This window comes from Littorina saxatilis, linkage group LG17 (assembly GCF_037325665.1).
Source record: "Littorina saxatilis isolate snail1 linkage group LG17, US_GU_Lsax_2.0, whole genome shotgun sequence".
Lineage (NCBI taxonomy): Eukaryota > Metazoa > Mollusca > Gastropoda > Littorinimorpha > Littorinidae > Littorina > Littorina saxatilis.
The window spans coordinates 5142100-5161575 of NC_090261.1; the positions used below are offsets into that span (position 1 = coordinate 5142100).

General features: G+C 43.3%; 1 long non-coding RNA gene across 1 annotated transcript in view; it reads right to left on the bottom strand.

Annotated features, from left to right (window-relative positions):
• Nucleotides 1-19476, bottom strand: part of LOC138952991 (uncharacterized) — a 97741-nt gene that overhangs the window by 26927 nt on the left and 51338 nt on the right. Inside the window, exon 2 of the long non-coding RNA XR_011451466.1 lies at nt 15537-15567. This is a non-coding gene — a long non-coding RNA (uncharacterized lncRNA). The remainder of the gene's footprint in view (nt 1-15536; nt 15568-19476) is intronic.

The window sequence follows — 19476 nt, forward strand, 5'->3', positions numbered from 1 at the left end:
GTGCAGTCAAATCCCTTGTCTCTTTGCCCTTTCCGTTGACAACAAATGGAACAGAAAAGAATCTTCTGTCCCTATCTCTATCTTGTCTGTTATGGCAATGTTTAACACTACAACTAGAGACCATGTCGATAAATGCGGAAGATTCAGAGTGCAGATTTCGCGTGTTGCCTTCTCGCGAGTTCCGCCGGAATGCCAGAGGCAAGGCCGGACAACTCTGCACACGACTGTGTGACGTCATCGCGTCAGAGCTCATACCAAGTTGTGTTGTGTTGTGTAACCTACAGATAAAAAAAAAAGTGTAATCATGCAGTAAGAGAAATGGAAAGAGAAAGTTTTTGTTGAGACAGAACAGAAAACTTAGGACGGAAAACTTTTTTCAACAACTTCAAGGGAGAGAATGCAAACACTAAACACTCCCGGTTATGACCTTGACCTTTTGTTTGTTTTCGCATTCAGTTCTTTTCGTACGGCAATTTCAGCTTGTAAAATAAACAAATTTACGAACATTTTCTGATAAATAATGTTTGGAGATACCTTGTATTGAATTATAGTATATACACAAAGAAAAAAAATGAAGCTTAGAAGTCAATTCTTGATTCCCCTAAATAATGAAAACTGCTTTCCCTAAACAATTCATTGTTTACGTAAATAATTCATTGTTTACGTAAATAATGATTTATTTAGCAACATTGCTGATTCTTTATAAACAATGTAATATAAGTCTAAATAATATATTGTTTACGTAAATAAATCATTATTTACGTAAACAATGAATTATTTACGTAAATAATGAATTGTTTACGTAAACAAAAAAATATTTAGAATTGTTTTACATTGTTTATAAACAATTACTTATTTAGCACATGAGCTTCTAAATAATGATTATTTAGCTAAAACTGGTGAAAAAAACATGAAAAAGTATCCAAATAATTATTTGACAAACGGAATGCCATACACGCCTGCCCTAGTTTGTGCACGTATTGAAAGACCACAGGCCAAACGACAAAACTTAATGCGGTCAGCATTTTACCCTTTGTCTTGCATGTGAACATTAAATGTTGTTCAAGAGAGCAAGTGGCAGTACTTTCTCTTCTATTATCTCTGGTTGTTTTAGTTATTTTTTAGTTATTTTTGAAATAGTTACCTTTGATTGATACCTTAGTTTACCCTATATTTTACATTAACACGCGAGACTGCGTGTCTAAATATTTTGTTTTCGATTGTTTTTGATTGTTGACTTTAACTGTCGACGTTGTTGATTGTGTGTTTGTTTGATTGTTGGTTTGTTTGCTTGTTGTTGTTTTGTTTGCTTGTTGTTGTTTGTTGTTGTCCACAATGACTTCATGCCTGATGCAAAAGGATGGGGCGCACGTGTCGGGGAGATTGTCTCACACCCTTGGCTCTGCCTTGTTTGATTTTTTGCAACGAGCTGTGACCTAGATGGGTGGGTGTAGTCTGTCTCAATACAGAGCCAGTGTGGGAAGTTATCTCCCTGTTGCGTCAGCGCTATCTGTGTATAAACTATCTTTTCTTAACAAGGGAAATATCCAGTCGCTTATGATTATTCTCGTTCGTGGCAGGAAATCGACATACGGACGTGTTTGTTCAGGTGTTCCCCAAGGTTCTGTTCTGGGGCCCTTGTTGTTCCTTGTGTACATTAACGATATTGTCATTAATATCGAATCTGTCATTAAACTTTTTGCTGATGATACCAGTTTGTATTTATCTCTAAATGATGCAAACACGCGGACACAGATCTTAAATGCAGACTTAGCCAAAATTGCACACTGGGCGGAAAAATGGAAAGTTAATTTCAATAATTTAAAAACAGATTTGATGACCTTTTCTGGAAATAGAATGCCTGAAACCTTTCCTCTTGTATTTGATGGAACAATTCTGAGAGAAAACCACGTTCACAAACATCTTGGTGTACTGATTCAGAGCGACTGCAAATGGGAATCACATGTTCAGTCAATTATATCTAAAGTACGTGTTCTTCTCTCATGTTTTCGGTCCTATAAGTATCGCCTTAGCCGAAAGGCACTTGAACTTATGTATAAATCTTTTATTATTCCCCGTTTTGATTTTTGTGACGTCATTTGGGATAACTGTTCTGACAGATTAGCTACTTTATTAGAAAACTTGCATCTTGATGCCATAAGAACCATTATCGGTGCAGTTCGTGGCACGAGTCACCAAAAATTGTACGATGAATCAGGATTTACAACACTGAAGGAGAGGCGAAAAAGACACAAATTGATTTTGTATTTCAAATTAGTTAATGCACGCGTGCCACCATACTTACTAGAACGTCTGCCTCCTCTCGTTGCTTCTGTGAACCCTTACCATAGACGAAGACCACTTGACAGACAGACTCCCCTCTCTCGAACTGAATTGTATAAAAAGTCATTTTTTGTGTCTTCGACTTCCCTGTGGAATGAGCTTCCAGATACTGTAAAACAACTTGATTCTATTGGGTTATTTAAAAAACGTATTAGTTCTGATGATTCTGTTGTCCCCTCGTATAGATACACATCTGATCGAAAATCAGAAATTATCCATTGCAGACTGAGATTGAGGATCAGCAATCTAAATAGTGATCTATTTGACAGACATTTAATTCCCGACCCGTCATGCACTTGTGGTTATCGTGTTGAAAATGCGGAGCACTATATTTTTCATTGCCCCTTATCTCTTCAAATACGTGAAGTCACCTTGTCAACACTGCCCAACTATGATTTGCTAACCGCTGATGATTTTCTGTATGGCAATAGAGACAAGTCAGACAGCGAAAATGCATTGATATTTGACCAGTTATTCAGGTTTATCTTATTAAGCAAACGTTTTGAATAATGAATGCATTTATCTCATCCATGTTCGAAACGACCATGTGCAGTACTGTTTACATTTCCTTGTTCTGGTAGTATTCTATTTTCAACCATGTGGAAGTCATTGTATGCGTGTGTGTGCGAGTGAGTGTGCGAGCGCGTGTGAGTACTGTTGTTAGTTTAGCATTGGTTTTTATTTTTATTTATTTTTTTCCTTTGTTTTTTTTTCCCTTTTATTGTTACATGTTTGTCTACCATAATTTACCATTATTATTTTGACATTATTTCAAATTTGTTATGTTAAAATCGTCCGCCAAATTTCATTTGCTTTTAAGAGTACGCGTATAAGCTTAGCTTGTTGTGCTCCATGTAGGAACACATGTATGCGGTAATAGTACCAATGGAATTTATTGAATAAACTTGTTTAAACCAAAGTCTGAACTCCTTACTCTGTGAATGTACCATGTTTGTGGCTATAGGTTACGTGTTCATGACAAGAGATCCGTTGCTTCATAAATACGACTTCCTTCATGATCTCAGTTACACTTTTGTATTTCCAAAACGAATTTATAGTTTGGGCAATTGTGGACATTTGGGCGATCCATTTCGTAAGATTGTTTGGAGCCAGTACAATCAGTTGGTGGGTGTTTGTGAAGGGGGATTGGCGTGGGGGTTAGGGCTGGACAGAGAGAGAGAGAGAGAGAGAGAGAGAGAGAGAGAGAGAGAGAGAGAGAGAGAGAGAGAGAGAGAGAGAGAGAGAGAGAGAGAGAGAGAGAGGGAGAGTTGAGAGGAGAGGAGAGGAGAGTTGAGAGGAGAGTTGAAAGGAGAGGAGAGAGAGAGTTTGGTCAATCAAAGAAAATCGAAAGGAAGAGGAAACACGAGAGCCGGTGTCTGAACTATGTTTTCCAAGTTTTCGTGAAGGCAGCGGAAATCACTGATTTTGGAATACGCATTGTTAATGTGCTGTTTTATTTTAAGTGAACGGAGTTTTATACGAACGTTTATTTCTTACGTTGAAACTGATCTTTGCCCAGTTGTTCATATCCAGTTTTATTACCAATTCAGTGCCCCATATGGCTTTTTGACCAATCAGGACGGATTCTAGGTGACCCTCTAAATGTTATAACGTTCAGGCAGGGACCCTTTTTGTTTATCACGCTAAAAATTAACAAGACAAAGTAAAAATGTAATTGAACAATAGTAGCGTGATTTATTCTAAAGAATGCAATGACACTTCAAATGCTGTCAGGTAATAATCTAAAAAAAAAAATACCGAAAAGCGAGTTTTGTCGGTGGGTGCGTAACGGAACACCGCCCATCGTCTGAGTGTGCAATGCCGACCGCTCACTTGAAATCTAAATGATCAAAGTTTGGAAAAATCAAGTAAAATTGCGCCACTCGCTTTACATCAAATGTATCTTTACGTCATTTCCCATCCGTCTGGAGTTGGTTCTAAATCTGTCGCTCTCTGTTCAACGAGAAAAAGCAAAGCAACCGAAACGCATGTTCAACATGGCTTATCTTGTGAGATTGTTGTGTGTCAAAGGCATTTGACCTGTGAATATTCATCACGTGAGGTGTGTTACTCCGATTGGCTGACTCAGGTCACGAGAATTCTTTGACTGACAGGCATAATCAGGTAGAAGCGCTCAAGTTCCCATTGCGGCTGTTCTGTCTAATTCGCGGGGTTGCTTCGAAATTTCTTTTGGTCGAATTAAACGGTAATAAAACCGTTATTTCTAATATGCTGACTGTTAGCAAATGATAACAGACATGTCTCACAAACGATATCAGCATTCGCCTAAAAGGCTCATGCTTGATATCTTTTTTCTCGACATGTCTTGTTATCATTTGCTAACAGTCAGCATATTAGAAATAACTCATAATAATACTGATGCGAATGGCGTGCTTCAGAGTGACTTCAAACAGAGCTCTGTCAATACTGATTACGTTGAAATCGCAGTTCAAACGTCTCCACGAAAGACGTACATCATTTATTTATCTTATGGGCACCAAACATTACAAAACAGATTACTAGCTGAATCAACTGAATCGCATGTTACGCTTTCCGCTCGCCTTTACCGGAGAATTATACCGTTTATACAAGAGAACGCCCTGATTTTGTTTCCAACTTTGTGCATGGGTGATGGGGGGTGGTGGGTGGATGTATAAACCTGAAAAAAAGTCAGGGCCGAGCTTGAAAACGAAACAACTTTTGAAAAGTCGTGAAAGGGCCACACGTCCTCACCCTTTTAAATAAAGTCTTTGATGGTTGCGTGTTGAACCAACGGGAAGCAACCTTGCGGAGGAGGAAACAAAGTTCGGTAATTGCATTACCTCAGCCTTTCGCTCATTACCCCGGGGCGCGTCAGTGACCTTTCTCTCTTGTTTGACATGCAAGTAAAACGTAACAGTCTGGAAGCCTTTGTTTTTTACGCTGATAATCCGCCCCCATTACACCCACGCTCGTATGACGCGTACTGTGTCCTTCCGCCGATGTTGATATTCAAGTTGCGGGGAAAAAGGGATCCGGCGAATAGTATAGAACCGAGAGAAAGACGACATCGTTTCTCTCATATCAGGCTGCATGATAGTATCCCGTTTGGTGCTACAGTACCAGTTCGTCCCCCGGGGGACCGTTCCTAGCGACAGTACCAGTTCGTCCCCCGGGGGACCGTTCCTAGCTACAGTACCAGTTCGTCCCCCGGGGGACCGTTCCTAGCTACAGTACCAGTTCGTCCCCCGGGGGACCGTTCCTAAAGGGAGAGCGCCCTGGCCCCGCCCACTTTAATCCCGGACCCGCTCGTGACGAGTGCCTGTGGACAGAACGGGCGTAACTCCGACAGTCGGAGTCGAGAAAAATGACGTCATTTTTGCGTTTAGAGTATTCGACCGATCTCCCCGCAACCTCTGTAATGTAGGGCGCGCAGCGTCAACAGAAAAGAAAGTTGGTAACAGAGCCATCTTTTAGTAATACTACAGCAAGATTGGGGACTTCCAACCATCGTGTGTGAGCCAACTTGTTCTTCTTTGCATGATTGTGGAAATACTAATTTATGTTCTTGTTCTTGTATGTCTTGGGTTTCTTACAATGACGATTACAGTGACGACCGTGGTAATTAAACTTTTACGGTCAGTGAACACACCAACCCACACCATTGAATTATGTGTCCCTCGCCCACTATCCTCTCCCTCGCCCACTATCCTCTCCCTCGCCCACTATCCTCTCCCTCGGTCTGTAATTCTTCGTTTCAGTTATGACTCAGTAACTTTCTCGACGACAATGGCAGTCACGCATCTCTCCTGATCGTATGTCTTCAGGCACTTCCATGCTTCTGTGTTGCTATTTGTAGTGTATGTAACTTTAATTGCTGTCCAGAGTCCTATTACATTGATGTCGTTAATCAGTTTTTATAGATGCGTGTATTGGGTGTGCATGGCTGGAGTGAAAGTTTCTTAACCGCAATGTCAAGCCAAATTCCAAACCTAGGGCAATTAAAGATTCTGTATTCTGTATTCTGTATTCGAGTACAAGTATATTTATCAGCTACAAAAGCAGCCACCAACCAACTCCACGCTTCAAACGTGAGTCGTATTGTTCCGAAACCTGTGGGCTTAATTTTCAGCAGCGGCAGCTATGAGCGGTCCGGTAATTCGCACATTACACATCACCGCCACATCCGGGGGCTCGCGTCTCCAGACATGAATATTGTATTGAATATTCCCCCTGTTCGTCCGTCCCTGGAGACATATTAATACCGGTCCTCCCTGTCTCCCGCGCTGCAAAGACAAACAGCATGCTGAAGTGTTCATTGGTTAAAGTGATTAGAAGTATCTGTTGAGTAAGAGTGTTGAGGAGAGAGGTAGGGCGGGGTGGGGGCATGCAGAGAGAGCGAGCGACAGAGTGAGAGAGGGGGAGGGAGAGAGAGAAAAAAGAGAGGGAGAGAGAGAGAGAGAGAGGGGGAGGGAGAGAGAGAGAGAGGTGGGGGGAGGGAGAGAGAGAGAGAGTTACGAGAGAGAGAGAGAGTCACGAGAGAGAGAGAGAGAGAGAGAGAGAGTCACGAGAGAGAGACAGAGTCACGAGAGAGAGAGAGTCACGAGAGAGAGAGAGTCACGAGAGAGAGAGAGAGTTACGAGAGAGAGAGAGAGAGAGAGTCACGAGAGAGAAAGAGAGTCACGAGAGAGAGAGAGTCACGAGAGAGAGAGAGAGTCACGAGAGAGAGAGAGAGTGAGAGAGAGAGAGTTACGAGAGAGAGAGAGAGAGATAGAGAGAGAGAGACAGAGTCACGAGAGAGAGAGAGTCACGAGAGAGAGAGAGAGTCACGAGAGAGAGAGAGAGAGTTACGAGAGAGAGAGAGTCACGAGAGAGAGAGAGAGAGAGAGAGAGAGAGAGAGAGAGAGAGAGAGAGAGAGTTACGAGAGAGAGAGAGTCACGAGAGAGAGAGAGAGAGTTACGAGAGAGAGAGAGTCACGAGAGAGAGAGAGTCACGAGAGAGAGAGAGTCACGAGAGAGAGAGTCACGAGAGAGAGAGACTTACGAGAGAGAGAGAGATAGAGAGAGAGAGAGTCACGAGAGAGAGAGAGAGAGAGAGAGTCACGAGAGAAAGAGAGTCACGAGAGAGAGAGAGAGAGAGAGTCACGAGAGAGAGAGAGTCACGAGAGAGAGAGAGTCACGAGAGAGAGAGAGAGAGTCACGAGAGAGAGAGAGAGAGTCACGAGAGAGAGAGAGAGAGTCACGAGAGAGAGAGAGAGAGAGAGTCACGAGAGAGAGAGAGAGTCACGAGAGAGAGAGAGTCACGAGAGAGAGAGAGAGTCACGAGAGAGAGAGAGTCACGAGAGAGAGAGAGAGAGAGTCACGAGAGAGAGAGAGAGTCACGAGAGAGAGAGAGAGAGAGTTACGAGAGAGAGAGAGATAGAGAGAGAGAGAGAGAGTCACGAGAGAGAGAGAGAGAGAGAGAGAGAGTCACGAGAGAAAGAGAGTCACGAGAGAGAGAGAGAGAGAGAGAGAGAGAGAGAGAGAGAGAGAGAGAGAGAGAGAGAGAGAGAGAGAGAGAGAGAGATGCTCTGTGGAACACATTACTGTCAACTCTTCTGTGGAAAGCTAGGGACCAAAGTGTGGACATTATCCGATAATTCGCATTAGTAGCCTGAGTTCGGAACAACTTGACTGTACGAATCAAGTCAACCTGGGCTTCGATTCGCTCCTACTCTTCCTACCCAGTCCCATCCCCCCCCCCCCCCCCAACTACCCCTCCCTCTACCCAGCCTGACCCCTGCGGCACGGAGCGACAGAGAAGTAACATTAAGCAAGCTACAGCCCAGTGACGGTCCCCATCCCTGGAGACATCATCAGGCTTCAGACGGTCCACCATCGCCAGCTGCTACTGCAGCACCATCGCCATCAGCAGCGGCACGACCAACTTGGCAGCCAGCCGCGAATAGGAGCAGCGGCAGGACGAGCGATGACATTTCCCAGAATGCCGTGCGCGGCGGCCATGGCGCATGTTTGTTTGCTTGGCCAGGGACAACCACTCCCGAAGGACGCTGCTGGGGTCGCTTTCTAGCGCTCGGCTGACGGGCGTGTGCCTGCATCGGAAATACTGACACCGAAAAACAAAAAGTCTGCTGTCCATTTTGTAATGCCACCGACTAATGGAATAAAGAGCGGCCAGACATTTGAAGCGATCCAAGCCAGCGAGGATGGGAAAGTGAACAGGACAGAGGGTCGCCCTGACCAAATGTGACCCTCCAACACGAAATGAGTCGCATGTCACCTTTGCATGATTTTCATATTTTTACATTTTCCTAGAGAGTTTTTTATGCTCTATTCAGTGGTGAAAACCGTTTTAGAAAAGAGCAAAAACTGTTTGAGTTATAAGCCTGTGACTAAGGTGACCCTCACACTGTTACCATACACTCCCCGGACTTATATTAAGCCTAGCGCAGAACCGCGCGAGGTGACATGCGACTCATTTCGTGGTGGAGGGTCACAAATAGCCGTTGGATGCATATCTCCACTCCCAAGTCAAGTCAAGTCAAATTTTATTTTCAGGGAACCCCATGGGGGTACATGAAAAGAAAAAAAAGAAAACAAATTAATAAATACAAAAATACAAGAACAATAAAGAGAGGAATGCAGGTTATTCCGTCAATACATACACACAAACCCGCTCCGCTGTTAAAATAAAATATCAAATAACTTGTTTTACAATGTGGAAATCAATCCCCAAAATAATCATTCTCGTTATATATGGCGTAACATTAAGTGTGATAAAAAAAACCTACAATCTGCTGTCTAAATCATTATTTTTTTCTTATTTTGTGCTGTGTGTTTTTTTCCCTATCAACACCTGTTTAAAATTCTTTTGAAATATCCTTTATCAAGTGAATTAAGTTTAACAATACTTTTTTTGTGTGTGTTGAAAATAAAAGTTGAAATTTTATTACATTTGGATTTTTTCGATACTTGAGTGGGATACATTTTTGTTTTAATTCGTTAAAGAAACTGCAGTTAAACACATAATGGAATTCATCCCCATTATCGCCATTATTGCACTTTCTACACACTCTTTTCTTCTGTATTATATTTATAAACCTTCCTGTCTGAATTGGTAACTTGTGGTTTAGCGTTCCCGGTATCATGTCTTCAGTCAGAGCTCGCGACTGGAAACGGTCAGCAACGTTCCTACGTCTGACAAACACCTGTAGTACGATGAGTTGAAACAGAAACGTGTGCTGCATCTAAGAAAACTTCTCTCCTCAAAGGGTATTGGAATGTCCATTATCGTCCATTATCAGAATAAATATTTGCATTTGAGTAGCCCCCCCAAGCACCGTTGTAAACGGCATTTGAATCACAAAAATAGTTCGTCATGAGACAACGGCAGTGACTTGGGAATGCAATTGTCTCATCCGCATGACAAAGTTGAAAGCGTACGCTCGTAGAGAGAGAGAGCGAGAGAGAGAGAGTGAGAGACAGACAGAGAGACCGAGAGAGAGAGAGAGAGAGAGAGAGAGAGAGAGAGAGAGAGAGAGAGAGAGAGAGAGAGAGAGAGAGAAAGAGAGAGAGAGAGAGACCGAGAGAGAGAGAGAGAGAGAGAGAGAGAGAGAGAGAGAGAGAGAGAGAGAGAGAGAGAGAGAGAGAGAGAGAGAGAGAGAGAGAGAGAGAGAGAGAGAGAGAGAGAGAAAGAGAGAGAGAGAGAAAGAGAGAGAGAGAGACCGAGAGAGAGAGAGAGAGAGAGAGAGAGAGAGAGAGAGAGAGAGAGAGAGAGAGAGAGAGAGAGAGAGAGAGAGAGAGAGATAGAGATAGATACCTACCGTACATAAAATCATCTTCGCATGTGCGTTTGCGTTTACTTGTTGAGACAGAAAACAAAATGAGTAGGCAGGTGTATGCCGCGAGCATCGCACAAACATGGAATGCTGACACCTCTCGATCACGACCACCTACACACTAAGACAACCCCATAACAGACCCGCGACCCCCCCCCCCCCCCCTATGCAATTCACCTTTCCATAGCGACCACCGCAGACAGGAAACACTTTTGAAAGCAACGCAACAGACGACGGACTCGACATAGGCTTACGAATGAATATGGCGCCAGACAATCGCTTGTCCAGGCAGAGATCGAAAACAAAAATCCCTTACATGAACGCTTGCTGTGGAATATGGCGGATTGATGAGGGCAGAAGAAATGATTATTTGTGTAAAGCAGCAAATCTGGATAATCCCTAGCGAAGCTGTTACTTGGGATGAAAAATACGATCCTCAACTAGCACTGAATAGAGCGGTTTGCAATCGAACCACTTCGGGATAACACTTAAGCCGCTTGCAGACTTCCGGCTGTGCAAAATTATTTCAGAGGCAGGTGATTTGAAAATTACATTTCTAGTTTGAAGCTTGTACTTGCATATGCATGAATGCAAAGATAGATGAATAGTTTGAGAGAGAGAGAGAGAGAGAGATCGAGAGAGAGAGAGAGAGAGAGAGAGAGAGCGAGAGAGAGAGAGAGAGAGAGAGAGAGAGAGAGAGAGAGAACTAGTAGACAATACATCATTTCCCCGTGAACTAGTAGACAATACACCATTTCCCCAAGAACTAGTAGACAATACACCATTTTCCCCATGAACTAGTAGACAATACACCATTTCCCCATGAACTAGTAGACAATACACTATTTCCCCATGAACTAGTAGACAATACACCATTTCCCCATGAACTAGTAGACAATACACCATTTCCCCAAGAACTAGTAGACAATACACCATTTTCCCCATGAACTAGTAGACAATACACCATTTCCCCATGAACTAGTAGACAATACACTATTTCCCCATGAACTAGTAGACAATACACCATTTCCCCATGAACTAATAGACAATACACCATTTCCCCATAAACTAGAAGACAATACACCATTTCCCCCTGAACTAGTAGACAATACACCATTTCCCCATGAACTAGTAGACTATACACCATTTCCCCATGAACTAGTAGACTATACACCATTTCCCCATGAACTAGGAGACAATACACCATTTCCCCATGAACTAGTGGACAATACACCATTTCTCCATGAACTAGAAGTCAATACACCATTTCCCCATGAACTAGTAGACAATACAATATTTCCCCATGAACTAGTAGACAATACATGTATCATTTCCCCATGAACTGGTAGACAATACACTATTTCCCCATGAACTAGACGACACAACACCATTTCCATATGAACTAGACGACACAACACCATTTCCCTATGAACTACATAGACAATACACCATGTCCCCATGAACTGGTAGACAATACACCATTTCCCCATGAACTGGTAGACAATACACCATTTCTCCATGAACTGGTATACAATACACCATTTCCCCATGAACTAGACGACACAACACCATTTCCCCATGAACTAGACGACACAACACCATTTCCCTATGAAGAAATGGTTTCTATCCGTGCCAGACGGAGGTTATGACGAGTGCATGACTCCTTTTATGGGGGTCGTTAACTGGTACCATCCTGACGATTGGCCTGTGGCCTTTTTTCTAGCACACCAGGCCATTCCATCGCCTTGGTCCTTCCTCCCTTTTTCTTGTCCGTGTGTTGCCTGTCGCTGTAGTCACTAAAAGAGTTCATTTGGAAACAAAGAGACACCATGCACAGTAAAACGCAAACGCCCTGGACTGAAGACAAAGTGAGAGAGAGAGAGAGAGAGAGAGAGAGAGAGAGAGAGAGAGAGAGAGAGAGAGAGAGAGAGAGAGAGAGAGAGAGAGAGAGAAAGAGAAAAATTAAAAAAAAAAGCAAAAAAAAAAAGCATGGGAGCAAGGAAGCGCACAAACAACACACATAACGTCAACATAACGTCAACATAACGTCAACATAACGTCAACATAACGTCAACATAACGTCAACATAACGTCAACATAACGTCAACATAACGTCAACAACAAACAAAACAAATACCACAGCGCTGTGTCCAAATTGCACCGCTGGGAACCATTTTCCTGACTCCTAATGGGTCCACGGAATTCTATATGGGCATTGAACCAGGCACTTCATTAAAACTTTTCATCTCTCTCTCCGCTATTCATTTCTGTGCGTCTTTTCTCCTCATTCCGTCGCTATGTATCTAGCTAAAACTCACGCGTGCTCAAGGACAAACAGGCAAATACAGGTACACATACACACACACACACACACATACACACACACACACACACACACACACACACACACACACACTGCGGAATTATGGACAATCTAAAGCGGCGTAGAAAAATGCTATGCACGGGTCCAGCGTGTGTGAACTGTTGAGCTCCCCAGGTAATTGAAATGTCACCACACCACGGTCACTTGGTGGGGACAGGCACAGACCGAACAACCAGGAGTGGGTGAGATTCATTCTGTGTGTGTGTGAGAGAGAGAGAGAGAGAGAGAGAGAGAGAGAGAGAGAGAGAGAGAGAGAGAGAGAGAGAGAGAGAGAGAGAGAGAGACAGAGAGACAGAGAGACAGACAGACAGAGAGACACACACACACACGCACGCACGCACGCACGCACGCACGCACGCACGCACGCACACACACACACACACACACACACACACACACACACACACACACACACAAAGACAAACAGACAGACACAAACACACAAACACACAGACAGACAGACAGAAAGAGAGACTGAAATTCACTAATGCGAAAGACGCTACACTGTTTGATTTAAAACCGACATTTAAAACATCATGCAAGCTGAAAGTGACTGAGTGAACTGGGCCACACTTCTGTGTTAAGTGTAGACAGACCGTGATGCGCATACCATCTCCCTTCACATTGCCAATGATCCGTACCACACCGATTTTTTGTGCTTCTACGTGGAACATGCATTTATAGTATTCATCCCAAACTGCGTACATCAAATTATATAGGAAGTTAATCAACACTATGGAAATCCAAAAACTAACATGAAGGTCTTATTTCAGAACCAAGCTCGACTTCGAAATTTCTGGTAAAATTGAAAGAAAAAAAAAAAAAAACCAAAAAAACACCAAAAAACACTATGGAACTGTATGTACCACAAATAAAAAAATTAATACATCCAAATTCACCTAAAAGACCGTGACTGTAACGTCATGTTGTCAATATCAACGTTCCAACAATTTACCTGTCTTGATTTTTGATTCTGTATGTACCACAGCATAAAAAAAACTAAACAAAAAACAACAACCAAACAAACAAACACGAAAACACGAGTGTACGTGGGAGTTTCAGCTAAGAAGAAGAAAAAGACATACCACAGCAAGTTGAAAAGATGGTCAGGAAGAGATGCATTCATTTACTGTTGTTCAAGTTCTGACAAATCTATTCGTCTATGGCCGTTCGGGTTTGGTTTAATAGGAAAGTGCACCATCGACATCAACAATCAGTCATTCTGTACATGTAGTGTACCACACTGACACACACCTTATGGGTTACCTGAGCAATTAGTGTATATCTAACATGAAGTATCTAGTTCTGTCTGTCGATGTGTATACAACGCCTACAGTTTGAGAACCAAAGTATGTATACTGATCAGGTTACAAGAACGGAATCAAGCAGCCTCGCAAATGAGAGTTGTTCTTTCTTTCACAGACATTAGGCAGCTGAGTTACAAAGGAAACTAGAAATCTCATCCTGGACTGATTGTGTGCGTGAGTGGAATAAAAATAGTAGATGCTGGAAGGATGACAATGTTCCAGACATTTTGAGAAATTTGACGTACAATCAGTAGCCTGTTTTCTAAATTCGTTCGTAACGGTTCAACTGGAGGATTTTTTTTTTTACAGTACTCTAGTAATTTTCGTGTGTGACAATCTAACTTCATTTTTTCCCATCTCGATGTCCTGCCAGTCCTGTCAAAAAAATTAGGCGATGACTTTGCTTATTCAAAGCTAGAATAATAAGCCGATAATTAGTTTTGTTCGTTTGTTTGTTTAACTCCCAGCCGACCACGAAGGGCCATAATTATCAGGGCGGTGCTGCTTTGACATATAACGTGCGCCACACACAAGACAGAAGTCGCAGCACAGGCTTCATGTCTCACCCAGTCACATTATTCTGACACCGGACCACCCAGTCCTAGCACTAACCCCATAATGCCAGACGCCAGGCCGAGCAGCCACTGCCAATTTTAAAGTCTTAGGTATGACCCGGCCGGGGTTCGAACCCACGACCTCCCGATCACGGGGCGGACGCCTTACCACTAGGCCAACCGTGCCGGTCGATAATTAGTTTAATATATATATATATAAGTATAAATAGTATAATTAGTATAATAATTAGTCGTCGAAAACCGATGGCCGACATCTGGCCTCGACTCTGTTACCCTCTCGAATCAGCAAACGCCTGATTAGGTTAATTGTAGGTTACATCATGCTGTAGGTCAGTTTACTGCGTCATCATTGCCTGTGTCGAAAGGATGATTTTCGTCGTGGTCTGCGTGAGCTTATCCGAAACGAGTCAACTATGGAAAGCCAAACAGGATCTAGGATAGATTTAGAGAGAGAGAGAGACAGAGAGAGAGAGAGAGAGAGAGACAGAGAGAGAGAGAAAGATAGAGGGAGAGAGAGGGAGAGAGAGAGAGAGAGAAAGAGAGAGAGAGTGAGAGAGATAGAGAGAGAGACAGAGAGTCAGAGATGCGATTACTCTCGAAAGCGGGGTTGGATGGGGGGGGGGGGGGGGGGGGGGGCGAATAAAACTTTCCCATCGGGACATAAACTTCCCGTCTCACGCATGACCAAAACTATTAACTCCGTGACTCGAGATGGCAAGGGGTGATTGAACTCAGGGAGTGGAGAGTCACGTGTGTGTGCAGGAAAGTCTGGAGAGAGACAAACAGACAGACAGACTGTGACAAAGATAGTCAGACAGACTGACAAACACAGATATGGAGACAAACAGACCAACAGACAAACAGAAAGATAGCAATACAGACTGACGCAGGGGTGGACAGAGGAAGGACAGATAAGGAAAGACAGACAGACAAAAGTATACATAGAAATACATACATTCAGGCACATAGACAGACATACGGACAGACAGTTCGACAGACAGACAGACAGACAGACAGACCGAGAGACAGACAGACAGACAGACAGACAGAGAGACAGACAGACAGGCAAGGACTAGTCAGACAGACAAACAGACATACAGCAGGTTCTTACCTTCAATTTGGTCGGACGATAACTGATGTGGCTGAAACAGAGAGAGAAACACATCATAAATATTTGTTTTACTGCAACTAATAATTATCACACGTGCCTCTGTTAATTTAAATGCAAATGCGGTCTGTATTAGGCGACCCCACAGTCATCAGTACATGTACAGTGCTCCAGACCATGTTAAATATTAGTGCGAATTAGAATCTTTTGATTGTTCGTGTGTCTTCATTTAAGTATTTTGTTTTACAACGTGTAATCCGAAAACAAGAAAGTATGCGACAGACAGGACTACCTGAAACAAGACTAGGCACAACAAATCGTTATATAAAAAAAAATACCGTTGATGATGACGGTTATGACAATGACGTTCATGACAATGATGAAGGCGGTGATAATATAAACTCTGCAGAAGCAAAGGTGGAACAAAAAAGAATAACGAAAAGAAGGAAAGAAATGTCACTGCTCAATACACCAGGGTTTCTGGGGCAGCAGCTACTGTGGATACAGACAATATTTTTACAAATCTCAAGACAGATCGACTGCCAACATTATTTTACAGTAATGTTGCCTCATGTAGCATGGGCCTCAGAAAAACAAGGCGCATCTGTCTCGTCGGTATCGATATAAGCAACCTGTATCAATATTCGGTATCATTTTGCTCTCAGCAAGAAAATCGCATTAAGGTCCAGTTCCAGTTCCTTTTGCGAAGATTCTAGTTTTTGTTTGTTTTAAATTTATTTATCTACTTATACGCTGTGGTGGTGGTGGAGGTGGGGTGGTATGGTTTGTAGTTATAAAACCCAACGAAACATCGAATGAACGAAAGGAGAGCTTAAGTGACTGTCGTTGAAATCGCATTGTTTTGAAAATCTTGTGTATGCGTAGAGGATAGCCAGGCTGATGATTATGTCGGGCAAATTTGATACTCCTCCCAGAACATGGAAAACGCATTCTTCAAATTTGATCACTCATGTCCGGCTGTATGAATCCGATTGAATGATACCCGTTCTCTCTGTACATCCCTCTCTGTCCCTGTGTGTGTGTGTGTGTGTGTGTGTGTGTGTGTGTGTGTGTGTGTGTGTGTGTGTGTGTGTGTGTGTGTGTGTGTCTGTCTGTCTGTCTGTCTGTCTGTCTGTCTGTCTGTCTAGCGGTCGGTCTGTCTGTCTCAGTATCTTTCTATCTTTTCCTCTCCCTCCGCCCTCCCTCTCTCTCTCTCAGTCTCACACTCTCGTCCTGTCACTCTAGCGATTGTAGCTGAGTCTGATCTTGCTCATCCTTTGCTTCCCCCTCCCATTGTCTCAGGCTGATGTCTTTCACCATTGTCAGAGTAATTCTGCCTTTCCGTTCGTCTGTCACTCTCCGGCGGCATCCTATTTTCCTGGCTCTGGCTTCGCATCGAGTTGATTCTCCTCGTCTTCGTTGCATCTCTCCCCCCCCCCATCCCGCCATCCCCCGCCCCCCCCCCCCCAACTTTCTCCGTCCATGAATGACATATTATCCACTGCACTCAGAGTGCTTCTGTGTTCTATGCTTGGACTTGCCGTTGCGTTTGTCCAAGAAGAAACCATAGCAACGCTGACTTTAAATTGTGAGCCATTAGAAACCTTACGAACACCGTCAGTTGAAAAGCTCAAATTCATCATGGCCATCATGCCCTACTGCAATTCTGTCCGTTTTTCTCTCTCTCTGTGTCTCTCTGCCTATCTGTTCTCTCGGTTTCTTTGTCTCTCTATTCTATCTCTGCTTCTGCCTCTGTCTCTCTCTCTCCCCCCCCCCTCTCTCTCTCTCTCTCTCTCTGTCTCTCTCTCTCTGTCTCTCTCTCTCTGTCTCTCTGCCTATCTGTTCTCTCAGTTTCTTTGTCTCTCTATTCTATCTCTCTGCCTCTGCCTCGGTCTCTCTCTCTCTCTCTCTCTCTCTCTCTCTCTCTCTCTCTCTCTCTCTCTCTCTCTGCCTATGCTATCTTTGACTCATTTTGTCTCTTTTTCTGTCTGTCTGTCTGTCTGTCTGTGTCTGTCTGTCTGTGTCTGTCTGTCTGTGTCTCTGTGTCTCTCTGTCCCTCGGTACCCGTTCTCTCTGTATCTCTTTGTCTCCTCAAATATATCTAACGATGATAAGACAATACGAGCTACTGCTATAGTCACCAGTCTGTCCCTTCCACTGAGAGAGAGAGAGAGAGAGAGAGAGAGAGAGAGAGAGAGAGAGAGAGAGAGAGAGAGAGACACACACAGAGAGAGACACACACAGAGAGAGACACACACAGAGAGAGAGACAGAGAGAGAGAGAGAGAGAGACAGGGAGACAGAGAGAGAGAGACAGAGACAGGGAGACAGGGAGACAGAGAGAGAGAGAGAGACAGAGAGAGAGAGAGACAGAGAAACATTGAAACATTGAAACATTGAACTTTATTACAGGAAAGATAGCATTAGGTCCGTAGGACCTTTCTTACAGCTAGTCCTGATCTAAGCAAAATGGTTATAATCGAAATGGGAATACATAGGAACAAACTTTTTATGATGAAACGCAGACACACGCAATAGTAGTAATATAAGAAGAGAGAGAGAGAGAGAGAGAGAGAGAGACACACACAGAGAGAGACAGAGAGAGACAGAGAGAGAGAGACAGAGAGAGACAGAGAGAGATAGAGAGAGACACAGAGAGAGAGAGACAGAGAGATGATAGAACTTTTTTCAAGGATAGAGGTTTAAGGCGAGAGAGAGAGAGAGAGAGAGAGAGAGAGAGAGAGGGAGAGAGAGAGAGAGAGAGAAATGTGAGTATGTTTGGAGAGAGATAGACAGAGGGAGAGAGGGAGAGAGAGAGAGAGAGAGAGAGAGAGAGATTCAGATTCAGAGAGAGAGTGAGAGAGAGAGAGAGAGAGAGAGAGAGAGAGAGAGAGAGAGAGAGAGAGATTCAGATTCAGATTCAGATTCAGAGAGAGAGAGAGAGAGAGAGAGAGAGAGAGAGAGAGAGAGAGAGAGAGAGAGAGAGACAGTCAGACAGACAGACAGACAGAGGGAGAGAGAGAGCTAGCTCCCCAAACAACAATATCCACACTAAAAATACTAGCTAACGAAGGAGCACACAAAGGAGAAAGCTATACCCATGCCGCCCAGCACTTTACCCAGGCAATGAACTCGGACGTGTGCATGGACCCAATAAACGTCCCCCGGGTAAAGCACGCAGGACGTTGAGTGAAAATGAAAACTTAAGAGCCTGCTTCAACAGGATATTGGCAGTAAAAAAAATGACCTTGACATCGGAATGCCTTGGTGTCACGTGCCGTCTTGGCTCTTGCCATGTTTCTGTCTTGCAACAATACTTCGTTCTTTGCGTTTTTGTGAGGGAAACCTGAAACTCAGGAACTACTTCTTCGTATAATTATAGAAAGATGATTAACACATTGAATAAAAGCTTGGTTGAATTATTGGTTGCACCCAGCTCTGGTCCGTTTTGAAGACAGCGCTAGCTTTGTAGACTTATCTTCAGTCGAAGTGAAATGTTATGAAGCTTGGACCACTCTAAAGATAGCTGCGTAGACTTGGTGATACCGACAGTGAATTATTCAACACACTTGGCTTGAAATGTAGACACTTGCTAGGCATTGCTCTGCGTTGTAATGGAACGCCAGACAGGTAAATAACTAAATGAGCAGAGTCATGAACTCAAGTTCAATACTCTAGTGTCCTTGGAATGTCAAAGACCTTGTGGAAAGTCTTTGATGTGGAAAATACGTCAGTCTTAGGGAAAAAGCCCAAAGGAATTGTGTTCACACAGATTGAAAAGTGATGGAGAAGGGGGGTGATAGGACGAAGGGACAGATAGACGTAAGAGAAAAGCATAGTTCTTTTAGGTATGCGCTATAGAAATCTCCTTAATAAATAAATAAAAATAAATTAAAGTCGAAGGACTGAAGGGAGGAGGGGTGGGGTGGGGACGATTCTAGATA